Source organism: Choloepus didactylus, chromosome 18 (genome assembly GCF_015220235.1).
Source record: "Choloepus didactylus isolate mChoDid1 chromosome 18, mChoDid1.pri, whole genome shotgun sequence".
Taxonomy (NCBI): Eukaryota; Metazoa; Chordata; class Mammalia; order Pilosa; family Megalonychidae; genus Choloepus; species Choloepus didactylus.
Window position 1 is genome coordinate 8540434 of NC_051324.1, and position 17414 is coordinate 8557847.

General features: G+C 49.6%; 1 protein-coding gene across 3 annotated transcripts in view; it reads left to right on the forward strand.

Annotated features, from left to right (window-relative positions):
• The window catches only part of GAS7 (growth arrest specific 7), a 202196-nt gene that overhangs the window by 84754 nt on the left and 100028 nt on the right, over positions 1-17414 (forward strand). Inside the window, exon 1 of one of the 3 annotated variants that reach the window (XM_037810090.1) lies at positions 6049-6152. The exons of 1 other annotated variant lie outside the window; for it this stretch is intronic. The gene's annotated coding sequence lies outside the window, so the exon portion shown is untranslated. Of the gene's footprint in view, positions 1-6048; positions 6153-11924; positions 12021-17414 lie in introns of those variants that run through there. One more of the 3 variants, XM_037810092.1, reaches the window with a different exon arrangement.

A 17414-nucleotide genomic window follows, 5' to 3' on the forward strand; every position in this document is an offset into this window, starting at 1 on the left:
CAGGAATCTCTCACAGGAGCAGGTTAGAGTAGGGGGAATAGCTAGGGAGCTCTGGAGCAAGCTGTACATGGGTTCAGAGCTCAAAGTCATGCCTTGTTAGCTGTGTGACCTTGGACAAAGTACTTACCCTGACAAAGCCTCAAGACTGCCCAGGTTCAAATCCCAGTGCTGCCACTTACTAGCTGGGCGTGCAGACACTCACCTGGGGCGGGTTACTGAACTATTTGGAACTTTGACTTCCTCCTCTGTACAATGGGGATAATTCTAGAACTGATCACCAGGGTCGTGGTGAGGAGTAAATGAGTGTGTACATGTAAAGTGGATAGAAGGATGTGTGGTATGTTGTGAGTGTCACATAACACGTTTCCTGCTGCCTCAGTCATTGATGGGAAAATTGAATGAGACGGTGCGTGTAAATGTTTGGGACAGGCGGGCGATGCTCATTGTTTTCCCCTAATTGAGTTTAGGCTCCGCATGGGCAGGACCCTTTGTCTTGCTTACTGCTGTGGTTTCTGGAGGGTTCCTGGCCCAGAGTCGACACCCAGCAAGCACCTGCTGGACGAGCGATTGAATGGGCAGTGTGTCCTGTGGTGGACATCCTCACCCACGTGTTCCTGAGCTCCCAAGAATCAGGCATCTCGTCACAGCCCGACTGGAGCCATTGCTTCCGTATGTTGGAGCAGAAACGGTGACTTGGCAGAACATGGTGGGTAGTTACAGCAGAGAAGTTAAGTGGGGGCTTTGCTGCTTGGAGCAGAGGGTGCAGAGTGAGGGGGACATGCCTGGGTGTGGGACACGGGGATCTGCACGTGCACACACACGTACACACCTCAGGTGCCGCCGGGCTCCACTCACCCTTTAGGTGGAGATGGCGGGAGTGGGCACGCCTCTCCTCCAGGTGACAGAACCCGGGGCTGGCAGGCCCTACCCGTCTGTCCCTGCAGAGTCACCCACTGCTCCCTCTTCCTGACTCACTGTGGGAGAGATGGACCTGCAGGGCGGGGGCGGGGGCTGCCTTTGCTGGGGGAACGTGGGACTGTCGTGTCCCTGTGATGCCTGTGCCCGCTGTGGGGGGGGGGGGGTCTCCTGAACACAAGCTCCCTCCCACTGAGGCCACCCCAGTACAGCGGCCCTCACCCAGGGCATCACCCACAGGATCCTGGGGGGCAAGAGAGCATCTGGCGAGACCGAGATCTCCGGGATCAATAGGAATTATCATCAGCTCACAGTGGTTCAGCAATCCTGGGGGAGAAAAGAAAGGGCAGAGGGAAACTGGGGATGTGGACACTCAGCTTTTCAGCTCGGGGGTTCCTGGGAGCAAAAAGCAACTCCACAGCAAAGCAGAATTAACTGTATTTGAAGAGATCCAAAGAAAATCTACATCCGCTGTGTTTATGCCACTTATCAGGCGTCTATGAGTAAGATACGTTTTATACGCTTTAAAAATTGGTGTATATTTTCCGTCTTTCAACCAAGGGTCAGTTGACGGTGATTCCTGAATGGGTGAGGAATCGACTCTAAAATATTCCACAGATTGGCAGCAATTCCTCCTCGATGGTGAATTAGACCTTCTCCGTGACCCCGGAAAATTCTGAAGTTGACCTGTCTCTGGAAATGCACTTGGCTCAGGGTTACTGGGAACCAACCACTGTCCAGTGCTAACACCACAGGGGAGTTTCTAAATCTCAGCACTATTGACATTTGGGGCTGGCCAATTCTTTGCTGTGGGGAGCTGTCTTGTACATTGTGGGATGTTTAGTGACTTCTCTGGCCTCTGTACCCTGGATGCCAGCGGCCCAGTGTGGCAGGCAGAATCATGGCCCCTGAAGATGTCCGTGCTGTTCCCCAGAACCTGTAAGTACGTTGGGCTCCATGGCAAAGAGGAGTTGAGATTGCTGATCAGCTAACCTTGAGTTGGGGAGATTATCCTGGATTATCTGTGTGGGCCCGACGAATTACCAAGGATCCTTGTAAGGAGAAGAGGGAGGCAGGAGATAGAAGAAGGTGGCAGAGCAAGGACTCGGCCTGACGGCGCCGGCTTTGAAGGTGGAGGAAGAGGCTGTTAGCCAAGGAATGCAGGCAGCACCCGGAAGTGGGCAGATCCTCCCCAGAGCCCCCAGAAGGAACACAGCACTGCCCCCGCCTGGAATTTAGCCTCGCGAGACCCACTTTGGACGACAGAACTGTAAGATAATAAATTTGTGTTGCCTTAAGCCACTGTGCTGGTGGTGATTTGTTGCAGCAGCAACAAGAAATGAATATACCCACCCACCTCCCCTTCCCCCATTGTGACAATCCGGTAAACATCTCCAGACATTGCCAAATGTCCCTGGGGGGCGAAATTGCCCCTGGCTCAGGGACAGTGGCGGTGTGGAGGGCCGTGTCATTTCCCTAGAAACTAGGAGAGGAAAGAATGTCCCTGTCCAGGGAGGAGAACGAGGTTGGTTGGCAGAGGGTCCCCTGGGCAGGGTTCGCTCTGGGAGGAAGGAACCCGGGATCCAAGACGGTGGGAACCACGGCCCCCATCACGCATCATTAAAGACATTCCTGTTGGTACTTGTGCACGTTGGGACGGAGCTAGAAAAGAAGCCAAGCTAACTTCAGTTGCACCATAAAAGGGAATGCACAAATGCAATAAAACACTTAAATGTCAGCCAAAGCAGGATTCCCAGCAGACACCTAGGCAAGGAGGGGACGACACGCCGGGCGCCCCTGCACGATTTGTGGGCGTCGTGGGTGGGGCGGAGAGGCCGGGAGAGCCCAGCCTGGCCTGGGAGCCACCAAGTCCGGGCTCCAAGCCAAACAAACGGCCCCCTGGTTTCTCGGGTCCAACCCCGATGCTGTAATTCTGTTTATTTTGCTGAATACGGAATCCATATGGTTCTGATTTCTTCCTTGTAATCTGTCAACTCCATGAGGCTTAGGAGCCAGAAACCGCACAAATCGTCTTTGAAGTTGTTGTTCTGGGGTAAGTAGGAAGTTGTGTGCTTCCAGGGTTCAGTGGGGCAACCACGAGGTTCACGTTTGATTCGAAAATTGCTCCGGGAGTTTAGAGTGGGAAGTGGGCTGGCGGGTTCTGGTCTTGGCGCAGGATCATCCCGGGCTTGGGCAGGAGTTGGGGGAGTGTTGGCGGAGGCTGCAGTGGATTTGCACAGCTCAGCTTCTCTGCGTAGGTCCCGGGGATTTCATTCCAGGTGTTTCCGCTGCCTCAGGGCGGTCATGGGGAGCGTGGCCTTTGCCACCTACCTGCAGGACAACAGCTGGCCATGCCCAAGGACAGACTAAAGGCAGAGGTAGGGAGAGAAGAAAAAGAAAGAGAAGAGGCAGCGAGAAAGTAGAGAAAGGCATTGCGTGTATCCGAGGCTTGTTGATATTAAAGGGACAAGGGCAAGCCCGTTCCGTGGAACTTGAGTCTTGTTGGATGTAGCTGGCACATTGAGGTCAGTGGTTGTTAAATTTCTGCATGCATTAGGCTCACCCTCAGTGTTTGTTAAAACCAGATTGCTGGGCCGCCACCCCCAGAGTTTCCAATTCGGTAGGTCTGGGGTTGGGGGGCCAAGGCTTTGTATTTTCTAACAAATTCTCAAGTGATGCAAATGCTGCTAGTTTGAGGACCATTCTTTGAGAACCACTAGGTGAGAACAAGAAGACAGCTATTCCGGTTTGTTGAAGCTGCGGAATGCAAAATACCAGCAATGGATTGGTTCTTATAAAGGGGATTTATTAGGTTACAAATTTACAGTTCTGAGGCCATAAAAGTGTCCAAACTAAGGCATCAACAAGAGGATACCTTCACTGAAGAAAAGCCGACGGCGTCCGAAACACCTCTGTCAGCCGGGAAGGCACGTGGCTGGCATCTGTTGGTCCTTTGCTCCCGGATTCTGGTTTCAGAATGGCTTTCTCTAAAATATCTCTGCGCTTCTGTCTCTCGTAGCTTCTCTCTTTCAGCTCCTATGCGTCTTTGCTTGTTCTCCCAGGGCATTTCTCTCTAAGCATCTGGGGATCCTCTCTTAGCTTCTCTGGGGCAAAGTCAGGGCTTCATCTCTTAGCTTAGCATCTCCAAAAGCCTTTCTGTCCGCATCTCCAAGCATCTGGGTCTGTATTGGCCCCTGAGCGCTCTTAAGGACTCCTGTAAACTAATCAAGTGGGTGGGGTCACATCTGCATGGAAATAATCTAATCAAATGGTCTCACCCACAGTTAGGTGGGTCATGTCTCCATGGAAGCAACCTAATCAAGGGATCCCACCCATAAATCTGTATCCACAAGACTGGATTAAGAGAACATGGCTTTTGTGGGGACATAATTCAAACCAGCATGACAACCTTTATCATTTAAAATGATCCTAATGAATCGTTGTTCTCAGAACTTTACAGTTGGCATGTAAACAAGGATCCCTGGTATGATCAGTCAGGGCACAGTTTTGTCATCTCTGATTTTTTTTTTCCCAAGGTGAAGCATTTATTTTATTTTTTAAGTTGTTGCACGGTAAAATTGACTTTTTTGGTTCTATGAATTTTAACACACATGTAGGTTTGCATAACTACTACCCCAGCCAGGATGCAGAGCAGTTCCATCACCTCCCAAATCTCTTCATGCTATTTCTGTCGTCACACCTGCCCGCACCCCTAACCTCTGATCTGTTCCCCCATCCCTATATTTTGTCTCACTAGAATGTTGTATAAATGGACTCATGCAATGTGTGACCTTTTGAGACTGGTTTCTTTCACTCAGCATAGTGCCTGTAAGATTTATCCTAGTTGTTGTATATAATCGGTATTACCATTTGGTTCCTTGTTGTTGCCCAGTGGTTTTCCATTGTACGGATATAACATGTTTCCTACCGCCGTTCCCTGTTGGTGATCTTGTGGACTGTCTCCAGTTTGAGGTTTTTCTGAATAATGCTCTCTGAAGAGTCATGTACATTCATGGCTTTGTATGGGCATATGTTTTCATTTGTCTTGGGTAGATACCTAGGAGTGGGATTGCTGGGTCAGATGTATGGGAAGTCAATGTTTAACTTTGTAGGAAACTGCTGAACTCTTCTGCAGACTGGCTGTACCATCTTACATTCCCTCCAGCTACATACAGGGGTTCCAGTTGCTCTGCATCCTTGTCGGCACTTGGGATTGTCAAAATTTTTTATTTTAGTCATCCTAGATCATCCCTGATTTTTAGAATGTGTGAGACTTAAAAAGGCTCAGAGTTGTCCCAGCCCCCAGCCTCTTAGCAGCCCCTTGAGTTTGCAACTCAGGCATTCTGGGGGATGAGGGTGGGGCTGTGCTGAACGAGCAACAAAAGGTTCTTTAGCATGCCGAATCCAGGAACCAGTAGTTTCTGCCTGGTGCTGGGGCCTTCGGCGGTACCCGTGGCATGTGTGGCAGGGCTAAGACAAACTCAGGGAATAGGGAAATGAGAGGTGAGTAGAAATAGGTGGCACAGGAGAGCAGGTGCACATCCTAAAATCACAGAGGCAGAAGGCACTTGACTACATCTCCAACTGCCCTCACCCCCCACTTATTTTAAGACAGAGGCTCAGAATGGGAATGCAGCCTGGGAAATGTCACTCAGCTTCCACGTGACCTCTTGACCCTGCAGTCGCTGAAGGCTGCCGTTGTTTCCAGAAGCATCCTTGGTCATAGCCCTGGGGCCACAGGCTGCTTCCCATTTGTGCTTGAGGAATAGAACCTCTGCAAATTGGTATACCTGCTCCTGGTGGAGATAACGCCCTCAGCAGCTTGGCCTTGGGTCTGCTCCAAGCAGGGGTTGCTTGAGCAGGGAGTGATGTCTGCAGCTGACACTGGAGGAGGTGACCTCATTGCGAGAGGAGGTTGTTGGAGGCCCAGGCCCTTCTCCAGCGGCTGTCCCACCCACCCTCGGGAGGATGATGTGTGCAGCTGCCCTGGAAGGCTGTGGACATGCCTTCCCGATTGCAGAAGCCCTGTGTTTCGTTTTGAATATCATTTGTTTGGTTGCCACGGCAACGTCAAGTCTCTATTTTAATGCTAACCTGCGTGGCTGCAACTTTCTATATATAAATGCTGCTTTTGCACAGTGAATTAGCTGATGCCACGGGGAAGCCACGGATGTGGTAAGGGTGGCAGAAAATGACCGGCGTGTCCGCTCGGAGCGAGGAGGGGCCACGGGGCTGAGGTGAGTCAGAGCCGAGGCTGCTGGTTTCTCCCTGGTCCAGATGCCCGAAACGAATCAGGGCAGGTTGAGTGTGAGGTGGCCTGCAGGGAGCAAGAGAGGAGATGGCTTCCTTGGGCAGTGAAGGCTGCTGCTTGCAGGGCTGGGTCTTGGCTCTACTTTGGAGGGACTCGGGAAGATTATTCTCATTCCCCAGTTGTCCTCGAGGCCCCCCCAACCATACATCCTTGTTCCCTTCGCACTAGGACCCAAGGCTCTGGAAGGAAAGAAAGCTTGGGTTCAGCAGAAGTCTCTTGGGACGTGCTCAGTGGGAAGTGAGTTTTCCTCGGTTTCCTTTGACTTGCTGCTATTTCCTGTCCTGGATCCTTGCACCTTCTGTTTTGCCTTTTCTCTGTTCCCCAGTGTGGCCAATCCCTGTAGGGGCCAAATGGCTCCGATGTTGTGGGCGGAATTTTCAGAAGCCAAGAAGGTTAAACTTGGAAGGCACCTTGGAAACCAGCCAGTGCAGCCCCCTCAGGCTGTGGATGAGGGGGCAGCCTGAGAGGTGACGTGTCCTGCAGGTGTCACCTACCCAGCCGTGGGCCAAAGCGGGGCTGGAACCCAGGTCCACTCTGATCTTTGACTCGTGCATGCATACCTTGGTGTGTGCACGAGGGTGTATACCCATCCGCGTGCACGCCCCAGAGTTAAGGGATGGTGAAGAAGGCAGCACCCTCAGGAATGTTCGTTTCTTGTGTAGCAAATTGGGGGACCGTTTATGAGCACAGCGTTATATAATGCAATCGGGAGCCAGGTAGACTTCTGGAAAGAGCATGGAGCTTGGAGTCTGGAGAATTTGGATTCACATGGACTCAGCCACCCTCCACCTGTTGATGATTTTGTCAACGTTTCTGAGCCTCACTTCCTCCACCTAAACTCTGGGAGGGCTAAATATCTCCCACCTCGCCCTGTTGTGGTGATTGAGTGTTATGGCATGTGGGAACCTTTCGAGGACAGTGTATGGGGCATGGTGAGGGTGTGATGTGTCTGGGGATAAAGTGTTCTGTGAATCAGAAGGCGTCCTGTCCGTGTCAGGTCTCAGCTCTGTTCTCCGGTGGCTGGGGAGGGAGACGGGCACTAGAGGATTCTGGTAGAGTCCGAAGAGTCCCAGAAGATTGGGTTTCATGACAGTCTGCACATTGCAGTACAAATTCGTAGTCATGAGGATGTGTCATTTGGGCTTCCTCTCCTGTAACACGAAAGATACGACGAATATCTTGAGTGTGTTGCATCCAAAGACTTGGACCCTGTCCTTGAAAGGAGAAAATTTGTAGCGTTACCATCTAAGTGCCCACAAGTGGGCTGGGCAATCCAGAATTGGGAAGGAGTCCCCTCTACCTGGGTGGGGCAAGAAAAGGTAAAGCCAAGGGATCCCTTTTAGGAAGTTTTTTATTGAGATAGAGGCAAAGGAGGGGAATCTAAAATGAGAGCTTGTGATGAAGTAAAGCAGTGTTTTTTGAACTCTGGACAGTGAGTGTCACTCTCAAACAGCCCCCAAAAATAGAATGGAAGAACTTCATAGTGCATTGCATGTGTAAGGGCACGTTTTGTTGCATGAAACTTTTGCTTTATGTGTATTTTGGGGTGTGAGGTAAAATGTATTTTTTTTCTTTTTTTTTTTTTACCATGGGTCAAAATTTTTGAAAACTGCTGGCCTTGAGTGGTGGCTGAAGGAGGCTGGCCCCTCTCCTGGAGATGGAAGGAGAACCTGGGTAGGGTTTTCCAGTGGGACAGAGCCTCGGTGCCAGACGATGCCGATTGGTGCGGAGCGTGAGGTCTGGGGCTGGGAGGCAGCAGCCCCCTCTCCGTGGGGCCTCAGGTGAGGAGGGAGCTCCCTGGGGGCTGCTGGAGAGGATCCTTGCAGCAATCCCCCCTTCCCAGGCCCTTGAGCCCTATGGGATTGGATTCTTCTCTCCTCCCCGAGGACGGAGCCAACCTTCCTTCCCACGGGCCCCACGTTCCAGGCTGCTGGCTTCTGCTGCTGGGGCTTGCTACTCTGTGGGAATTTCTCTGCTCACCATGACTTGTCATCCCACCTTCAGACCTCATGGATGTGTGTCTGTCTGCCCTTGCCCAGCTCCTGTGCCTGGTTTCCTTTTCCTGGGTCCCCTAATCGTTGCTCATTATCAGACTCTTCTGTATGTGCCTTTGCCCCTGATCAACCCCCTCTGCCTCTCCCCCTGCTGGTGGTACCCACGTGCCCCATTCCTTAACCTGTTTCAATGTCCTCCCCTTTGGAAGGTTCTCATCAGCTGATGGGGTGCCCCTGACTGAGTGGGACACTTTCCAGGGTGCCGTCTGCCCCAGAAGCCTTGTCTGTGCTATTTGCTGAGCCGAGGATGGTTAGGCCCGGGCTGGAGGAGCACAGCTTGGGCTGGGAGGAGGGAGTGGCCACCAGTTTGTAGACCTTGGAAAGGGTTCCCAGGCCCTAGACTTTCCGTACCCAGATGAGGGGTTGGTAGTAGAAGGATGGCCAGAAGGATGCCCGGTACCTTTAGACTAGGAGGGCAGTATTCAGTTTTTAGACCAGAGCACCGTCTCCTCCTACGACTGCTCCTGCAGCCACCTGGCAGGTCAAACCCGAGGCCGTGTACTGGTGGGCAGTGGGGTACATCAAGTACAGAACTGTGTTTTTGTCATTTCTTGGTTTGATTTTGTTCTTTTGCCCATGTTTTCCTTTTAAAGTTTTGAAGTTGGTTGCTAACATCTAAAAATCTGGAGATTTCACATTAAAAATTCAGATTCCCAGCTTCTCTTTGAAAAATGAGAGGCATTGGCAACACCCAGCCTGCCATCACGCTGAGCAGTGGGTTTTTCAGTTTGCCACGGTCCCCACCCATCTCGCTGCCCCTTGGCCAGTAATGGAACAGTTGCCTTTATTTGTTGCACTTGTGACGTTTTTCTTAAGGATAGAGGAAAAATTAAATCTTTCCTGCACCCCTGACTATGAAAAGAGGGAATATAAGAGGGCCACTATTTTCAAGAAGGTGTTTTAAAGAATGTTATCTCTTTTTGAAAGTGATTCATTGGCCTCTAAACATCAATTTTCTAGGTCCAGAGGTAGACTGAGAACAGGCTCTTATTTTTTTCTCTAGATGAGTAGTGCCTCTGCCTGGCTTGGAAATTTGTTAGAAATGCAAACAGTTGGGCCTCAGGTAGCCCTATTGATTCAAAAACTTGAAAGGTGGAGCCTAGCAGTCTATTTTAGCAGCCCTCCTGATGCATGCCCAAGTTTGAAAAACACTGCTTTAATGGTCTGGGTTTTGACACAGGAATAGAGATGCTCAGAATAGGGACGTAAGGCTAGCCAACCTTAGTGTCATTCTCCATCCTCCCGGGACCCAGAGGGGAGGAGGGTGAGGATCCCTAGAAGTGAGGGAATTAAGGGTTCCCCTCTCACGCCGCCCCAGGCATGTCCAGCACACACCGGGCTGGAGGAGCCTCTCAGCTTCCAGCTTATGGGATGTCAGCAAGTCCCGGTCCTTCCGTGTCCAGCCCCTGGCTGTTGGGCCCCTCCATTCCTGGGTCCCATCAGAGCAACATCGGGGAGCAGGCCTGGGGGCTTCCACTGTCCAGCTGGGGTGGTCCCTGCAGCCAAGGCCAGGGGATTAGGTCACCAGCTTGGCTGCTCCAGCTCATCAAGGGAAGCCAGGCATGCAGGGGCCTGAGAACTTTAGGTGACAATAACCATCCCGTTCTTTAAAAACGCGTGGCTAAGAACCGATTGCCCGTGTACATTTCATACCGAGCACTGGAAACTCAAGCTGCTGGTTTACTCTGGCTGAAAGCTTTGATTACTGTAGTGGACAGGCTAAGTGAGCCAAGAAAGCAAGTCTTCTCCAAATGTATTTGCTTGGAAGGCACTGGGCCCTTGAAGGTTGTTTAGAGACCCCACCCCAACCCCCCACCAACCATTGGTGATTTTTTCCCCTGGCCCACTTTATTCATCTGAGTTTTAGGGGGTCCCTGGCAGCATTCAAGCAGGTAAGACCCCTCCTGGTAAAAACAAAGGTTGTGCTCGTGCCTCTGTCTTCCCAACTCCCTCTCCTCCTTTACCCTTGGGTCCAGGTGACCCCAGTAAAGTCAGGAACCCACTTGAGGTGGGCTGACAAAGCCTACTCCCAAAGTGGGGAGAACTCCATCTGTTCAACCCCTATTTACGCCAGGTGCATCTTCCATGCCCGGGCACAGATTTGAGCAGGACCCGGTCCTTGTTGCTGGGAGCTCAGATTAGCAGAAGTGAGGCCATCAGAACAAGAGCAGCCGTGGATGTGAGGAGTGGGTTACCCCACGTAGGGGAGGGGAAGGCGCATCCAAGAAGAGAGGAGTCTGGCCCCTCAGACCAAGGTGGGGCCCAGCCTCAGGCTTCTGGGTTCAGCCTAGATGGGCCACTGAGCCTGTGTAGACCCACGGGAGACCTGAGCCTCCACCCAGACCCTGCTCCTGGCTTCCTGTGGACGGGCAGGGGCTGGCTGCCGGAACTCCTAGCTCTACCAGCTCAAAAATCATACTGCTCGGTTACTTTTGTGGCACTCTGTTGACATCCTTCTGGGCTGTCATTTCACCGACGGGTGCTGGTGGGGGCTCTTGGCCGTGGAGATTCTTTCTTGGCTCTTTGCTGCCCATCCTGTGAGCAGCCCCTGTCTCCCCCTTGGACCTCTCCTTCCCAGCCAGCGGGGCTCCCTGACAGCCTTCAGCTATTGCCTTCTCCGGGGTGGACTGATAATTAGGGACCTGGCTGCTCGTGCCCTCAACTGTCCCTTCCTCCCTGGAATATTTGCCTTTTGAGAGAGGATTCCTAGATGCTGTGGAGAAGTCGCAGGTACAGCGGAGGGATGAGAAGGCAGCCGGGGGTAAGGCGGAGTTAGTGGCAGCCGTGGAGGCAGAACTCGGGGTGCAAACTAGTTCTGTGTCTTGTTAGTTGTGAGACCTTGGGCAAACCACAGAATTCTCTGAGCCTCAGTTTCCCTGATTATAAAATGAAAATAAGAATGTTTCCCTCCCAGACATCCTGTAAGAGTCAAATAAGCTAATACTTATATATGTGTGTGTGCTTGTGTGTATGTGTTACTGGTGCCCAATAGACAGTCGGTATTTCAGAAACTAAGAACTTGTAAGATGCAGGCAATGGAGTTAACATTGAGAACAAGCAGTGATGGAAAAAGAAACTTGAGCATTTGTCTTCCTTACTGTCTGGCCTGTCTTGTTTTTAGGAGCTGGGAGTAAGGAGGTCTGTCCTTATCTGTGACAGCACAGTTCAAATGAAGACTCAGGCACATGGGCACTTGGGGAAGATTGGCCGGTCAAGGGCTGTTGGATCGTGGCCCTTAGTGGCGGACTGTTTGGTTCTCAGTTGGGTTTGCCAGGGCTCCCCAGCTTTGAGGATGGCTGTGGCCCCAGAGGACTCGAGAGCCGTGGGTTTTCCCAGTCCTTTCTGATGGTTCTGTAAATTCCAGTCTTGTCACTATCTCTCCTTTGATCGGCTCTGCTTGTCGATGTAAGAGAGGTTGGAAGGGGTCATCTGGAGGGTTTAGCCCGGGCTGTTGGGAAAACCCGAGCGGTGAAACGTGAGTGACTCAGCCCTGGTGATGTCACCTTTACTCAAAGGTTGCTTGGTGACTTGACAGAGCTGGGGGGGTAAGGGGTGAGCTAATGTTTACAGAGTACGTACTGTAAAGTATCTGCCCTGTTGTGTAATCCTGACAAGAATTCTGTGAGGTGGGTGGTGGGATTTCCATTTTTACACGTGGAAAGATAAGGGTCGAAGAGGTGAGTGACTTGCCCGAGATCCCGTGGAGCCTAGATTTGAACTTCCTCTATGCCTGGCTGAAGGTTAGCAGCTGGGTTTGGGGGCAAGCAGATGGGCGGCTGTGGTCAGCGAATGGTTTGCGGGGGTTGAATCTTCTGTTCTTATCCCTGTCCTCAACCCAATCCATGGATGCACACCGTGTGTGGGGAATCCCTGTAGCAGAGTGGAGGATACGGTTTCTCGGAGCGCCTGGAATGTTCTAGGGCCCCCATGTTTGAATGGAGCTTTGCATCTCAGTGAGGGTGGGGTGGTGGAATGGGCAGAAGAGGCTTTGCCAAAAGGGAAAATAAAGTGCACTGATGACTTCACTCCTCTGTGTGCACAGATGTTTCCTCCCAGGGCCCCCTCCCTCACGGGGGCTCGCTGGCCGCAAACAGAAAGGAAGCCGCTCGTGGGTCGGACAGAGAGCTGGACCCAGCGGAGGGGGTCCCCTTGCAGGGAGCGGTGTTGGGGTTGTCCTGCGAGCCTTCCCAGGGGGTCTTTGGGTTCCCCCAAAGACCACAGCTAGTCCCCTCGCCAGGCTGGTGACATCAGCACCAGGTTTAGGGCTATGGTGGGAGAAGGAGGGAGCGTTGCATTGAGACGGGGAGATGTAGTGTCCAATTCCCCAGCTGCTCTGTGCCTCAGTTTCCCCATCTATACAGTGTCAGGGTGGGATTAGGTGATCTATCAGGTCCCTTCCATCTCTGACTTTATGTCAGCCTTGCACTGGTTGAGAAAGTTCTCTACTATTGCTCATTTTGTCTTAATTTACTTTGTTTGCTTAAAAACAAAACACCCCCCTTCCAAATCTCTCTGCCATGTTAAAGATAATGGAATAAACCCTAATCAGATAAACAAGTCATCTTAGGGGCTGGTGAGTGAGATGGGAGTATGTCAAGAAGGATTTTATTGGAATTATTTAAAAATTTTTAATAAGGGTATATACATTCATTTGCTTGTAAGAGGAAATATTTTTTAAATACATTAAAATGAATGTGCCCAGTATAGAAAACTTAGAAAAAGATAGAAAAGCAGAAATAAGAAGAAAATATTTGGGATCCTTTCTCTTCCTGTTTTTTACTGTGTACACTTTTCTACATAACTGGTATGTTTAGAGTTGTATATGCTGATTTTTGGGTGTGTTTTCCTGATTGTAAAAGTGGTTTTAAAAACATATTTTAGAAATAAAATTAAAAATAAAATAAGTACAAGTAAAACAGCCAGAAGAATCGCACAAAACAAAGCTAACCTTTGTTAACATTTTGGTGTGTCCCAGTGCGGTGGGGTGGGGTGGGGTAGGGGAGAATTATTTTGCACAGTTGAGATCATACCACATACTCCAATTTTTAAAAGCAGGAACAAATCTTAGAGGGAGGATGATATAAAGAGGGTTTTGATGACAGAAACCATCAGCCCCTGGGTGGTTTACTGGTCATTCTTGATTTAAAAAACAAAAAAAGACTCAGTTCATTCAATATGAGTTTTAAGGATGCAGAAAATCATTACTCAAGTTCCTTGGCAAAGAAAATGGCCATTATGGTGCTTTGGCCAGTGCTGAATCGCTTTGGTGGAGGAAGGAAACAAAAGACCTTTTGTTTGGTAATTCTCCCAGCACAGTGTCCCCAAAGCTTAGATAGTTCCACCATTGTCGGTTTGTGCCTGAACAGATAAAGCAGCATAGATGAGTTAGTATTATCAGCCGTCCTCATGGCTCGGGGCTTCTGTTGGACTGTGGTTTGAAGGATGTCGCAGGAGAAATGTGTTCCCTGGTTCCAGGAAGGGAGTAGAAGCAGAAGAGGAGAGCTGGGTTCTGTGGGCTTGGAACCAGGGTACAAAGCTACATCCCCAACCTGGAAAATCCATTGGATTTTGAATCAGGGTCTACACCAGATGAGAAATCACCTGCAGATGCATTTATAGTTTTACTTCCTCTTTGTCATCTTCCTAATTTTGACCTACCTCTTACATGCGTAAGAGAACCTTCCTGTTTCTTTCATACGTGAAATATTAATACAACTCGTTGGCTATGAACTTCTTGGATCACAGATTTTTCAGACAGAAATTCATATCTGCAGCTCAGTATGTTTGATCGTTCAAGACGTTTGTTGAGCACTCACATCCATGAATGAAATGATGGGTGTGTCCCCATGACACTTGGATTTCAGTAGGATTTGTCTTGCTAATTTGACGATCCCGCTCCCTGTTGCAATACAGCAGTGAGCAAAACAAGTCTGTGCTGCACGAAGCTTTTATTCTAGAAGGAAGCATCTTCCAGCATTTAGTGGGATAGAGGAGAGTTTCCTGGCTGCTAAAACAAACACCATGCAGTGGGTTGGCTTGAACAACAGGAGTTTATTGGCGCAGAGTTTTGAGGCTAGGAGAAGTCCAAAATCAGGGCATCATCAAGGTGCTGCTTTCTCCCAGCAGTTCTGGCGCTGGCTGCCAGTGATCCTTGGTTCTTGGCTTTTCTGTCACTTGGCAATGCACGGTGGCCTCTCCTGGCTTCTCTGGGTTCCACTGACTTCCGGCTTTTTCCTGAGGCTTTCTCTGTGTGTGTGTGTCTGAATTTCATTCTGTCTATGAAAGACTCCAGTAAATATGTTTAAAACCCATCCTGATTCAGTTGGGCGACTCCTTAAGTGAAGTAACCTCATCGAAAGGTCCTATTTACAATGGGTCCACACCCGCAGGAATGGACTAAGATTAAGGACATGTTTTTCTGGGGTACACAGCTCTAAGCCATCACACTAGCTAATCTGTTCTCTTGGCCTGTCTCTGTGCAGGATTAAAAAAAAACTTATTTTTATTATCTTTCCAATTGAGTATTGATTTTAATCGATTTATTCTGGTCTTTTCTAATAGAGCACTTCTTCAATATATTGACTCTTTATTTCCTTGATTTTTTTCTTTGCAATTTTGGGGAACTTTTAACGTTTCCTCTGCAGTGTGCTGATTTAACTCTTTGTATTTTCATTTAACCCACAACGACTCATGTGGATTTAAATGAGCAATTTTTCTATAATCCTTACCTCATCCTTTTTTCTTCATGTCATCCTTTTAAATTGGGTTGTTTTTTTTTTTTTCCGTTATGATTTTCTGTTCCTCTTTCAAAGCGGTCACAATGTATTGCATTCTAGCAGTTGCCTGAAATTTTCTTCTGAATCTTGTCCTGAATGTGCTCTTCCTTTGAACATTCAGGATAGTCTTCCTCATCCCTATTCTCGATGTTTCTTTGTGTTGTTGTTGTTGTTGTTGTTTTCCTTTCCTCATTCTTGAACAAGGTAGGATCTTTATAGATTTTGCGTATGCCATCCGGCAGAGGGAATAGACTATCGTTGGCCTTGGCACTCTGTCCACTGCGGGGAAGGTTGAATCCCCTTCGGTGTTCTCTAACTGTGAGATCGATGACGCATACATCTTCCGGTCCAATACCTATTTTCACATTGGCTGTCACCTGGGTGCTGCCGTTTAACTGCCTGGTTCTGCTACTCAGAATTGACGGCATTCGTGGAAACACCCCAGTTCCCCTGGAACCCACCCTCAGACACTGAGGCCAGGGCAGTCTCAGGGCCCGGCCCTGGGGTCCACCCCTTCCAGGATGGTTACACCCCTGCCGAGGCCCCAGCCCCAGCTGCACCTGCTGCTCAGTTGGAGCTGCCGAGCCCAAGCGGATGAGGGGCAGCAGGGCAGGCAGCAGGCGTTCCATGGAGGGGTGGGGTGGCTGCTCAGCTTTGGGGTTAGTGCAAAGTCTGCTTCTCAGCTTTGGGGTGACGTGGTGAAGGCATGGAGTGCTGCTCCCCCTCTTCTAGGTGATCTCTGTTTTGCAAGGTTTTCTCCACTCAAGTTCCTTTGGCCTCATAGTTCTGCAGGATTTGTTCCAGATTCTATTTCTCCATCAGTTTTTTGTTCTGTTTTGTTTTTTGTTTTTTTGTCTGTTTGTTTGTTTTTTAAAGCTTGGGTGGTTTAACCTTTCTTTTTGATCTATTGCTAGTTTAATAGGAAGTTGACAGAGGCGTCTCTGGGGCTCCTGTGAGATGCCCTAAGCTTAACATGGGAAGTCCTCCTCGTTTCCTTTTACTTTCCTCCTGACTCTTCTGGTGGTGATTCAGTCTCTCTCTCTCGCTCTCTCTCTCTCTCTCTCTCACACACACACACACACACACACACACACCCCTGAGGACCACATCTCTGCAGTTCTGGGTATGTGGTCATTCAAGAATTCAAGTTTGGTTTTCTGGGATTAAAAAAAACCTTCCAGGCCATTTCATGGCTGCCGTGTGGTCATTTTATACCGAGTCTGAAGCGGTTTTCCAGAGGGTGCTGAGTTTACATTTGACACCTCTGTAAGATAATGTTAGATCCTACAGAGATGACAGTGTTTAAGTTTATATTTATCTTAGTGTATAAAAGAAAAAAAAAGACAAATCGAATCCATGACTTTGTAGATATTTTTGTTTAGGGCCAGGCTAAATTTAATTTCAATATAAGTCAGTTAAAAAATCAAGTAAATAATAGTGCAGGTGGTACATGGTGGTTAGAGAAGTTGTTGACAGTGGGGGGTGAATGACTGAAGGCTGGGGGTGTCTGGGCTAAGGAATCCCCCAGGTCTAAACAGGGCTGTTAGGGGGCTGTTAAAACAGGACATTCGACGTTGGGTCTCTTTTATGGTTTGGGACACACAGGAATTTATTAGCAGCCTTGGAACTCCCAGGCCAGGCTCAAGAAACTGTCCGTCACGTACCCAGGACGTGCCATCTTTCCAGCACACATCCCGGCCAGTGCAGGAGCCCCTGTCCTCTTTTGTCTTAATATCTTATTTTAATCTATTAGTATTAAGATCTTATGCCTCTGTTTCCTAATTCTCACTAGCTCCTTGTGTGGCGGTGATGGATTTCCACACCTGCCTCTTTCTTACTCCGCTTTCTGGGTTAGCGGGGCAAGCACCCTTGTCTTATTCAGTGAGCATCTCTTTTGATATCTCACTGGCTGTGGACAGACTTACTTCTTCTGATAATCCTCTTCTCGTTTGGTGTCTGGGACTTGGATTCTCAGAACTTGCATCCATTCAGCCACCAAGTACCCCCTGGGTGTTAGGTACCGGGCAAGGTTGGAGAGGAGTAAGAAGCAAGACCTGGTTCTTGTCTTAAAAGGATTGGGGTGTGGGGTTGGGGGGCAGTGGGTGCTGATACGCCAAGGAAGGGGACAGGAGCAGAAGGGATGGGGCCTGAGCAGTGTCACAGGATAGTTCATTCCACCACTGCTGAAACTAGAGCTCGCCTTGAGCACCACTGTTGACTCTTTCTTTATGGATGTTGAGTCTGCCTTAGGATTTCACCACTATTTCCATGCATTTCCCTCCAGTTCCACGTGTCAAGGGCCAAACTCACCCCAGCCGCCCACGGACCACTTTGAACTTCGACATGTAGCCCACACAT